Source organism: Rhinopithecus roxellana, chromosome 2 (genome assembly GCF_007565055.1).
Source record: "Rhinopithecus roxellana isolate Shanxi Qingling chromosome 2, ASM756505v1, whole genome shotgun sequence".
Lineage (NCBI taxonomy): Eukaryota > Metazoa > Chordata > Mammalia > Primates > Cercopithecidae > Rhinopithecus > Rhinopithecus roxellana.
In genome coordinates, this window is record NC_044550.1 from 87385850 (window position 1) to 87397568 (window position 11719).

The 11719-nt window shown below is 36.9% G+C and overlaps 1 non-coding gene across 1 annotated transcript; it reads right to left on the reverse strand.

Annotated features, from left to right (window-relative positions):
- Positions 1-10152: 10152 nt before the first annotated feature.
- LOC115895807 lies at positions 10153-10259 on the reverse strand. The gene has a single exon (XR_004055913.1). It is a non-coding gene; the product is annotated as a U6 spliceosomal RNA (small nuclear RNA).
- Between the last annotated feature and the right edge of the window lie 1460 nt (positions 10260-11719).

An 11719-nucleotide genomic window follows, 5' to 3' on the forward strand; every position in this document is an offset into this window, starting at 1 on the left:
TTTCCATGATACCAATAATAACAAAGCACACAGAAGCAGAGGTTCAGAACTGCCAACAGTATTCCTTTCTTGATGCATTCGGGTGTACAGTGGACTCACTTTTACCCATCAGACCTCTAACTGAAGTACATGATCTTATAATTTACCAGACAGAAGCTTACTTGGTCATGAAACATTTTCCTTTTATATTATAACAGTTGCATGGCTTGCATTACATTTTCCAGGGAGTCATGAAATTCATATACTTGATGTTTGTTTATGATGATTAATTCTAGACAGACTAGGTATATCCTCCTAACAACATTCTAAAGATAAGGACACTTGCTGCTAAAGTGTTTGCCAGGAAGTCTTCCACTAGCATGTTTACCAGAAGATTTTATCTCCTTTTTTTTTTCCTGCACATTCACCATAATGGGGATGTAGTCTACTGAAGGCTTGCTACTAACCTTTTCCTTACCAATCCACCTTCTGACCTCATTTGACATCTCTTTGATGCATACTTATCAGGAACTCTTTATAATTTTTCTTTTTTAATTTTATGGACTATTTTATATTAAATAATAAAGCTCCTAAGCCCCTTAACAGCCAGCATTTGAACAATTTAGTGTGTAGAAGGAATTTGCTCTATAAAGCATGCTAACTGTAACCATATCCTTTCACGGTTCTTTGATTTTTTTTCTAACTCACTCTTTTAACTCCAGCATCAGGAGTTATTTAAACTTTTTTAAAAGCACATGTTGGTGAAGGCATTTCAAATGTTTTAGGGGTAAACTTACAATTATTTTTCTAGAAAACCTGTTATAAAAGTTTTTATATCACTTGGGCTTTTGAATTTGCCTCTCAAATGTTTCTCTCATCCTGGAGATCATCATTATGTACTTAAAATTCTACCTATAGACCTACACATACTGTATTACCTGTAGTGCTGTTGCAGATAAATAAAAAGGATATATGGCACACTAGCCATCAGTAAAATGATGGTATTAGTCTCCATCCATTCCTAACAGAAACCATGTTTTATATAGCGCATACACTCAGAGCAACTGGGGTGGTATTGAGAGGCCTTTATTCAGTAAATTGTGGATTCTATCTGGTCTGTGGACATAACCATGTTCACATATTACAGTACAGATTTTCACAGAGCCTGATGCCAAGGGTCATAGTGTATTGTATTGTTTATTTCTCTCTTCAATCCTAACTAACTGCATCATAGCAATGCCAATATCCTTTTTTATTCACAGAACTGGACCATTAGAGAACAATAAGGGCCAACAGTCCTGTAACATCTCAGCATAACTTACCCTAGCCCTCAATCACTTCTTCTAGAACTAAACTTTAAATACATCAAATTCCATTGTAATTAAAAGTCTTTCCTGGGTGATGGTATCAGTTCTTTGTCATCATTGTTGAGAGGTACGGAGTTTCATTAGAGTAATTATTCAATTATTCATGCTATTATAATCTAAACACAATAAACTGAATAATAGTTGGAGCAACCTACGGGTATTTTGAGTAGTCAGGATGCTCCTTTTCCCATATCGTACTGGTGGAGTTGTTAAGCAGAGCTCATGTATCAACAAGCATTCAATTCTACTTCTCCAGGGAAGGTAAGTTCAGGGTCTCCCCCAGTTGTCCACAAAATCAGCCATTTGTCAGTGCCAGATATGAGAGCATTTGGTAAGATACTATTCTCTTGTTTTTAGTTACTCTTGTGGAAATATTATGACTGTGCTCCTTTCTGGGATTGTGAATCACTTACGAGTTCCTATTCCACTTACTATTATTTCTCCTTGTTTTCATTTATTGTGCCTCCTGGTGGACTTTCTGACCCAAATGTGCTATTCACCTATAGGGCTGGACATAGTAGCAGCCTTGCTAATTTCCCCATTTACCCTATCTGTAAGCAGATCTTGCAGAAAACGACAGATAAAGGATGATGGCATTGTTGCTGCCATTTGGTAATGATAGTACATTCATAGCTAGCCCTAATTCTTCACCACCTCATACACTCCTATCTCTTGATCCGAGAAGTCTCTCCAGTAGAGTTCTTGCCTTACTTCTTTTCACAGACAATGTGAGGACCAAATCATTTAAACATCCAAGCCATTTGTTCAAGATGTCCCCATTGCCTATATTGAATAACAAATATTCATATTGCCTATTCCAAAGAAAATTTTAAAATGTTGTAGGTCCATATACTATTATGTTTTTTTCCCATTTTTTGGTTATTGGCAGCAGGAAAGTACATAATTTTTTTCAAAAGAAATATATCCTGGTGGCCTGAAATGGTAGAAAATTTGCTGTTCCAAAATTTTAGTTGTTTTCTCTACAGTTGTTTCTCATGTAGAATAAGAAAAGCCTAGAATGAAATCTGTGTCAATCCCAGTTAAACCTGTTTATGCTCTTGGGGCCATTGGTTGAAGTCCAGTGTAATCAGCTTTGCAGGTATTGATTCCATTCCTATCGACAGTAGGCAGTTTTTATCTCAATAGCCATTTCATTAGGTCCTAGAAGAGCACCTCTCTCAGGCCGTGAGTACATGTCCTGAACACACGCATGTCCACATATTTATGGACTCATGAGCTAAGTAGGCATCTAACTTTATTTTCCAATCCCTCTCTTATCTGACAACAGTATTTTATTAGTGGGCATCTATATGAACCAGTTTAATTCTTCCTCTAAATTCCTGTAGAGAATTCCATATCCAAATGCTGTATACATAGTACTTTTTTTTTTTTTTTTTTTAATCATGCAGTCACCTACAGCCCATTTGCCTGATTGTATAGCAAGCCCTTTGGCTACAGCTCAAGTCTATAAATATGCAAACACCCTTTAGAGGGTCTCAGCCTAATTCCTCTTCCACTTTTAATTAACTGCTCTCAGCAATTTTCCCTTGTGAACTTGCCCTTCCTTTCTTTCATCAAAGTTTTACCACCCACTGGGCATATTGTGGCTGCTTTCCAAGTAGCAACATGGCTCTAAGATTGGGAACTCCCACCAAGTAACCAGAAAGCCCACTTTTCCTCAGCTGGGAGAGTATGAGGTTCTGCCTACATAGCACTGGAAGCAAGGAGTTCCTCTGAGGTCACAAGGTCTATGTGCAGTGAAGCAATCTATTCTTGTACATGTGATATACCCCATTGAATTCTCTCACCCACTCCTTGTCTTCTTGCTGTTCTTAAATATATCACTTCCATTTTAGGAGTAATCTTTGCTGTATAGTTCTTTCTCTGTTAGAATACTTCTGTGACATCACCTAAGTCCTAATTGGTATTTCTGGCCTTAGCGTTATCTGACCCCTTTTGTGGTGAGTGACATTTTGATTAACATCCAATAACAAGCCAACAATTGTCTTTCAGGTAGATTAGAATTAACAGCTGTCTTAGGCTGCTCTCAGATCCAGAACCTAAGAAACTTTTTTTTGGGTAGATGTATTCAAATTTTCTAACTTGTTCAGTCTGTGTGTATTCTGGTTACAGACATTTCTAATGTAATTTGAGCAGTTAGGTCTTCAGAGCTCAGTAGGGCTGCTTGTCACACCACTCTCTGTAACTCTTTTAATCCTTGTTTCTGCTCAGAGGTCAATTCCCATTTAGATTTTTTTCTGGTGATTTTGTGAGTAGGATCCCACAGGATTATTAGATGAGGTTGATTTTGCTAAACCCCAAATAGTCCTGCTAATCACTGAGCTTCTTGTTTATTGGCAGGATCTGTGAGAAATAATAACAGATTTCTTGTGGTTTTAGAAATCCCCAAAAATTCCACAGACCAGGCTAAATCTGAATTCATCAGCCAGCCTCTATTGGTTTAGCCCTTACTTTCTCCTGAGATTTCCCATCTGAGGAAACAATTATAGTTTAGGAGTTTAGTTTAGTAGTTTAACTTATTTGTGAAAGTTTTCAGATTCTTCATTACACTATTGTATTGTGCTGGTAAATTAAAGTATTCCTATAGCAAAACTGAAAGTGTATACTCTGTTCCAGGAGAATGCAAACTATTCTGGCTGGACTTCAAAATTGAGATTGGAAAATTAGGTTCTGGCCAGGTACATGGGAGCATACGAACCTCCCTTTTCCTGTTGTACTTCCTGCATAGCCTTGGTATATCAGGTATACTGAATGAATCAAAGGGTTCACTATATGTTATTCTAAATTGTCTACTGCTAACCTTCAGGAACTATCTGCCTAATATACTATCTAGACAGGATCAATAAAATACGAGTTAGTGGGAATCACTTCTCTCATTTCCTTAATCAGAACAGTGATCTCATCACCCTTCTGGATTTTTATATTGCTTAATGTTTTCCACTGGGGAGAGCTCAGGCAATTCCAAAGTTCCCATTTACTGTGGCCAATTTAAATTGGGCCGACGGTAGGCTTAGTTTATACTCCTTGTGAAAAGCATACCTTTTTCTCATTCACATATAATATCTGTTCCAGTTATGCATGTAGTTAAAGACAAGGAGGCCAAAGAAGTATCTGTCCAGCCTCAATTTCCAGTTTGTAGTTTCATCCATACCTTGTTTTCCTTCACTAAGATTCTCCGTATACTCCCATTTTCAACCTTGGGACTTACAGAGGACCATCCTGGTCCCCAGTAAGTCTAACTGTTTTGAGCAGGGAAGCTTCAGCTTGTGCTCCACAGGGATCAGATTGAATCTGGTACTTCCCCTGAAGTAACACCCCTCCTTGGCTCACTCCCCTTCTGTAGCCAGCTTCTGTCACTCCTTAACTGGTTTCTGCCAGGGGTACTTTATAAATCATTTGCATTTGAATCTTTGGCTCAGGTTCTTGGCTTGCTTGTAGGAGAGTCTGGCTTAAGATACCTGATTAGTAATCTCCAATTGCTGTTATCTTTCTGAGTAACGTTTATGTCTTAGAACAAAAATGGCAAATAGGTGACATTTCGCTCTCAGGCTTCCCCCACTCCCACTGCTGCCCCTTATTAGGTGCATTGCACATATGCTGGCACTGTTCCTGCTGAGCTCACACATGGCTTCAGAGTTCTCTACAATGTTCTCCAAAAAGTTACAGATCATCCTTAAATGTTTTAACTTCTAAACCTCAATATAAAAACAATAACAACAAATAGTAATAACACTTTTAATCACTCAGTCTCCCACTCTTAGTGATGTAGAGAATTTCATGTATAAATCAGATTAAATCTATGCCATATTCTTACTTATAAGTGAGTATACACTGACATTTTATTCAACAGTAATAAGTTTTAAAGGAATGCTCCAGCCATGTAGTCAGAGACTAAGAGCATAATATTTTGTTGTATGGATCATATTGGAGTTATCTTGGAATAGTCGTGGGTTTACTTGAAGTGTGTCTCTCCCTCGAGTCTGAAAGTAAGTGTATTAAAAGATGTGGATTTTTTTCCTTCTGTTCCCAGAAACAATAACAGCTTCAAATTGGTTTCTCTGACAACAATTCTTTAAAGGACAGTTCTCCTTCCCTTTTTGTCATCATGTCTCTGTTTAATTGTTCTTGTTTCTTATCATAGTTTGTAACTATTTTGTTAGGTTATAAATTAACTTATTATTGGTGTCTCTAGTTATAATGTAAAATATATTAAATAATAGTTTCGTAAGAACAAGGACCACAGTCTGACTTATTTAACACTGTATCTCCAACAGTCCCTTGCCTTGCTAATAGGAGGAATTCAATAAATGTGTGATGAGCAATTTAACAATGAATCAAAGAATAGAAAGAGGCCTGTATGAGGGATGATCTGTGAGGTAGATGGTATATGTGAGTCAGAAATTGAGGATCACATCTTCTTTCTCATTACTATGATTTTATTATGCATTTATATTCTAGAACAGTGGATCACATATGGTTTTAGGAGTTAGATGCAATTTACTTTTATATCCTCGTCTATCACCTACTAGGTTCAGAGTTGCTTAAAATATCAGGACTCAAGTTTGTTAATCTATAAAACAATGTTATGCCTAAGAGAGTTGCCATGAAGATAAAATGAGGTGAATTTTTAAAACATCTAGCGTCTGGAACATAGTAGGTATTTAGCAGAGACAGTATTCCAGAACTTTCAAAATGCAATACGTTTTCCTTTATATATTATAAGGATAAACAGAGCAAAGTATTACTACTCCCATATATAACACAATTATACTCACTTATAGGAACACATAACTTATATGAAGAATGAAATTTTGGCTCTAATATGAGACATTAAAATTGGATATCTTCTTGTCCACCATTCTCCTAGACAATTTCAAGGGTGATGATCAAGACTTGCTGTTCATATTCCTTAGACTCCTTTCCTGTACAATAATTTTAAAACATACTGAATTTGAAAAGCTGCTTTAAAATTTTAATGGTCAAATGTAAATAGATGATAAATGGAAAATATCATTTAAAGAATGCCAGAGGTGGGATGTCCTGTGATGTGAGTAGCTCCTTCAAACCCAAATTCTTTTGCTAATCTATGGAGAAACTGAGCTGCATAAATGTTATTCCAGCTAATCTTGGCCTTCTCTTCACGCCTTGCCTGGATCATGATTGGAAAATAGGTAGTATAACTGTTTTTTAAACTATGTCTGCATTTGCAGAAAATGCCGTTTGAGAAGTTTGGACTTTTTAGTAATAACCCTACCTTTTTGGCCTTTCATTAATTCTCTATCTATTTGCTTTTTCATTAACTCTAAAGATTGCTTAAAAGCCAAGTGTTTTCTTTTTGATTGTTTGTTTTGTTTTTTGTTTGTTTGCTTTTTGTTTTTGAGACAGAGTCTGGCTCTGTCACTCAGGCTGGAGTGCAGTGGCATGATCTCGGCTCACTGCAACCTCTGCCTCTCAGGTTCCAGCCCGGCTAATTTTTGCAGTTTTAGTGGAAACGGGTTTTCACCATGTTGGCCAGGGTGGTCTCAAACTCCTGGCCTCCGATGATCCACCCACCTGGGCCTCTCAAAGTGTAGCTGTGAACCACTGCACCTGGACAAAAGCCAGGTGTTCTTAAAGGTTGTCTTTGCTTGAGGCCAGGATTTTCATCCTAATATAATAACATTTATTTTTTTCCTCTTATTTGTTTCTACATTAAAGAAGGCTTTAGTGTTTTTACAGAGCATTTTGGCTAAGTAATGTTTTATTCTCTGTCTTTACTATTTGGAATTTAAAGAAGGACATTATTTTAGTGTTTTGAAATATGCCAACTGAGGGGGTATTTTAATTATTGGTGTCAGCTGGATTGTAATATTGATTGAAGGTATAATAACAAATAGAGAATATGATTTCCACCCTCAGTTGTAAGGAAGGTCACGGTACCCTTATTTTGCTAAATGAAATTCAATCTGACTCTATGCCCTCACTTGCCCAGGGTGGAGAGAAATTCAATTTGGTCATATTTTGAGGGATCATTCCCCTTCTTAGGGTCACATGACAAACTAGAGAACTGTGTAATGCCTAGAATACAGGAAGAAGAACTACATTCTGCAGAGCATCAAGTTCTTGACAAGATGCTCATTTTCTGAGCCATGTGATTATTGAGATGTGAACAGCTCAGTCCTTCTATGTGACACATGAGCAGAATCCTAACCATACCATGGTTGTTGGCATTCTCCATCTCTCCATGCCACCCCATCTCAGGTCCCAGTGGCTGTCAAGTCCATATTTCTCCATGTGTTATGAAGAACCACATCCGCCACTACTCTGAAGGAAAAAGAAAAAATCAAAACCAAAGTAAAGAAAACACCCATCTCTATTCTTCACCTCAAAGAAATTTTCCAGAAGTTGAAGCTCTTTTAGCTTTAACATTCTGTTAACTTCAGAACCACACCCTTTCATTTCCGACAATTTAATTTAAAGCCTCTTATATCTGACCCTAGAAAAAGAGAATCCTTCTGCCTCTAGGACTCAAAGCCCAGCAAAACATTTCAAAAGGGTTCAATGTGAGAAGGAAAATAGTTCTCATTCTTTAAAATTATTTATAAGAGCAGGATCAAAACATACTATTTGAATCTATAAATTATCTAAGCGCTAATGGTACGAGGACTTCTCACCACTAAAAATATGCTCTGTAACGCATTCCAGTGGAGAGCAGTGTTTACTGTGCACCTGATTTAGAATTGTGTGTAATGTCAGACAGGGGTATTGTTCTAAAATTAATAATGTGTTGTAAGATTGTATACATTTATAATGAATTTTTAAAACCTTGGGTAGTTGGTGAGACTTATTTCAGGTTTCCTTTCTTTATTTCTGTAAGTAGCTTTGATCCTTGCATGCAGTACAATGTACTCTAACTAGAAGTTTTGCTTTCATGTTACCATCTGAAAAATATCTTTTGGTTGCAACTTTAACACATTCCTCATACATGATATAAAGTGCAACAATGTTTTATTGGTAGCATACCAGTCAGTACACTGCTATTTAAGTTCCGAAAAAAGTAGGCAAACAAAAAACAACAGGACAAGAAAAACAAACTTTGTGGTCATTTTGTGATAATATAATAAAATTTTGCTCAATCTGATTTTTTAAAAAATGGCTATCTAACCATGGTATATTTTAGCATAGTTGCATAAAAAATCCTAATTACTGTTGCCAAAAGGAGAATGCTGAACAATGTTGTTTGTGGGATAAAATTCTTTTATGGAACTCATTAGCAGTATCAGACACAAAAATATTTATGATGTTGTAAAACTGCTGGCAAAAGAAGACATTCTGTATAGTTCAGGGTTTATTTGGACCTGAAACTACTTTTATGACCTTGAAATTCTCCCAGGTTGTCTGTGTGGTAGCAGAGGATGCTATCCCATGTGAGTTCACAGAGTTTATACAATGTGCAACACCTTTGAAATGTGACTGAGAAGCCTTTCAATGAATTGGATCACTCGATATAATTTGCTATGAATGCTATATTCAATCTACATAGCAAAGTTACACTGAAGGTTTGGATAAGGGAGAGGTTTATGTCCTAGTAATACAACCTTGAATATCAGACCTCCATTTTAAAAGTAAATAGTTTATGAATGCTATATTCATAGCAAACGATAATAAGTGATCAAGTCCATTTAAAGTCTTCTCAGTCTAGAGAAAAGGTGTTGCTGTATGAAGTCATAGAATTTCTTCTTTATTAGATTTAGCCTTATCCCCACCCCCTTTTTTTATCTACTCTAATGGACGTACTTGTTTTTCTGTTTAGCATCCCTTTCTTCTTCCTCCTCATTTTGAAACAATACTGACACATTTCACTAACTCCTAGCTGTAGTGGTAGGTTCCACATATAATCACTGCACTTCTTTTGCCCTGTTGTAAGTATTGGGTTAGGACTAGCCATGTAAACTATGCAAGTCAGCTAGATACACCTTAGGACGTGTAGTTGGAATACTGTAGCCAGAGTGTTTTCTCTCCAACTGGTGTAAACACCAGTTGCTACAACCGTAAGAGGAATTAATGTTAACCTTAGACTAAAACTTATTTTAAAAAATCAAAGTGATTGGGGTGAATTGGATCAGTCAAATTCTGCTATAACTCTGGAATTCTAGTTATATCAGTTAACACATTTATTTTACTGTTAAGGCAATTGGAGCTGCAATTTCTCTTGTTACTTGCATAAAACTTCACAGACTTAGCAACCAAATTATCCTTTTTAGAAAAGGAAACATTTATTCCTTCCTGCCTTATCCAAGTATAAAGACTTCTGTACTGCCATAATAAAAATGACTACATTTTTCCTCAGGCTTCACTCTCCAATAGTTTTACCATTATTTATTTTCCCCTTTGAAAACAGATTTACTAAAATGTGTGACAGGTTGTAGGCATTGCCCTGAGTATCCAAAATGTAGGTAGTAAGTGCTTTCTTTCTTTCTTTCTTTCTTTCTTTCTTTCTTTCTTTCTTTCTTTCTTTCTTTCTTTCTTTCTTTCTTTCTTTCTTCTTTCTTTCTTTCTTTCTTTCTTTCTTTCTTTCTTTCTTTCTTTTTAATTATACTTTAAGTTCTAGGGTACATGTGCACAACGTGCAGGTTTGATACATAGGTATATATGTGCCATGTTGGTTTGCTGCACCCATCAACTCATCATTTACATTAGGTATTTCTCCTAATGCTATCCCTCCCCCAGCCCCCACCCCACAACAGGCCCCGGTGTGTGATATTCCCTGCCTTGTGACCAAGGGATCTCATTGTTAAATTCTCACAAAAATACGGAATGGTTCATGAATTTGCGTGTCATCCTTGCACAGGGTCCATGCTAATCTTCTCTGTGTCTTTCCAATTTTAGTATGTGTGCTGTCAAAGCGAGCCCGGTAGCAACTGCTTTCGACTCTTGCAGAAGTGGAACTCAACCTACAAAGCAAAGTTGCACTGAAGGTTTAGACAAGGATGGGGGCTATGTCCTAGCAATACATCGTCGAATATCAGACCTCCATTTTTAAAATAAGTAGTTCATGTCCTCCTTCCTGTGAATTTCTGACAACCTTCTCTGTGAGATCTAGCTTCCTATTATGTGGTGTTTCTTTGCTTCTGTTTTCTAGGCCACTTGTACTGGGTGTCTTCTCCAAATTCCAGTCTCCTCCTTTTATTAAAAATCAATAAGTATAACTTAGTTCTTTCTGCCTCTTTTTAGCTATGGATCCACCTTTGTACTTCTAAGGACTCCCTAAAGTGTTGTATAAGCAACAGGTTAGCCAAGGTGAGTACTGTCCTTCAGTAGCTCAAATCTGGTGAAGACTCTGCGATTGACATCTTCCTCATTTTGCTCTTCCATAAGTCTCAGTAGAAAGTGGGATTCGTTTTCTGTGTTATTTGAATCATGTCTCTTTTCTTTAAAACAGAAGTAACTTTATACACAACTTCAGCCCTTCGATGCAATTGTCTGTCTCTCTCACTAGAACATGAACTCTGGGAAGGCAAACTATCATATTAACATTAATTTCTCTCTTTGCAGCACATAAGTAATCAATAAATACTTGTGGAATGAATGAAAATGCAACAGACCAACACAAATAAAAATTCAGTATATGAGGGAATTTCATTTGACCAAATATCATAGGCATTAGCATAATTTTATCCAAGTATTATAGTCACGTCACTTAACAATGAAGCTACATTCTGAGAAGTGTGTCATTAATGGTGATGTCCTCATTGTGCAAACATCCTGGAGTGTACTTACACAAATCTAGATGTTACAGCCTACTACACACCTAGGCCATGTGGTACAGTTTCTGGTTGTCAGTCTACGAAATCTGTATGGCATATACAATTTTTGATTTTAAAATATTTTATTTTAAAATAAATGTTAATAAACAAGAGGAACAGAAAACATCAGTGATTGCCAGGGGGCAGAAGAGACTGAATACAAGGGGGCAGAGGTGAATGTTGTGGGTGATGGATCTGTCCTGCCTATTGACTGGTTACAAAACTATGCATTTGTCAAAATTCACAGACTAGACACTAAAAAGGATGATTTTACTGAATGTAAATTATAAACTTTTTCTTAAAAAAGAGTGAGAGAGGAGCCAAACATTTGGCCTATGTGGGGGAAAAAAGTCTTATGATAGGTTTTCTCTTTTTTTTTTTTGAGAAGTTTCTGCTGTTGTTGCCCCGGGTGGAATGCATTGGTGTGATCTTGACTCACTGCTACCTCCGCCTCCCAGATTCAAGTGATTCTCCTGCCTCAGCCTCCTGAGTAGCTGGGATTGCAGGCATCTGCCACCATGACTGGTTAATGTTTTGTATTTTTAGTAGAGATGGGGTTTCACCTTG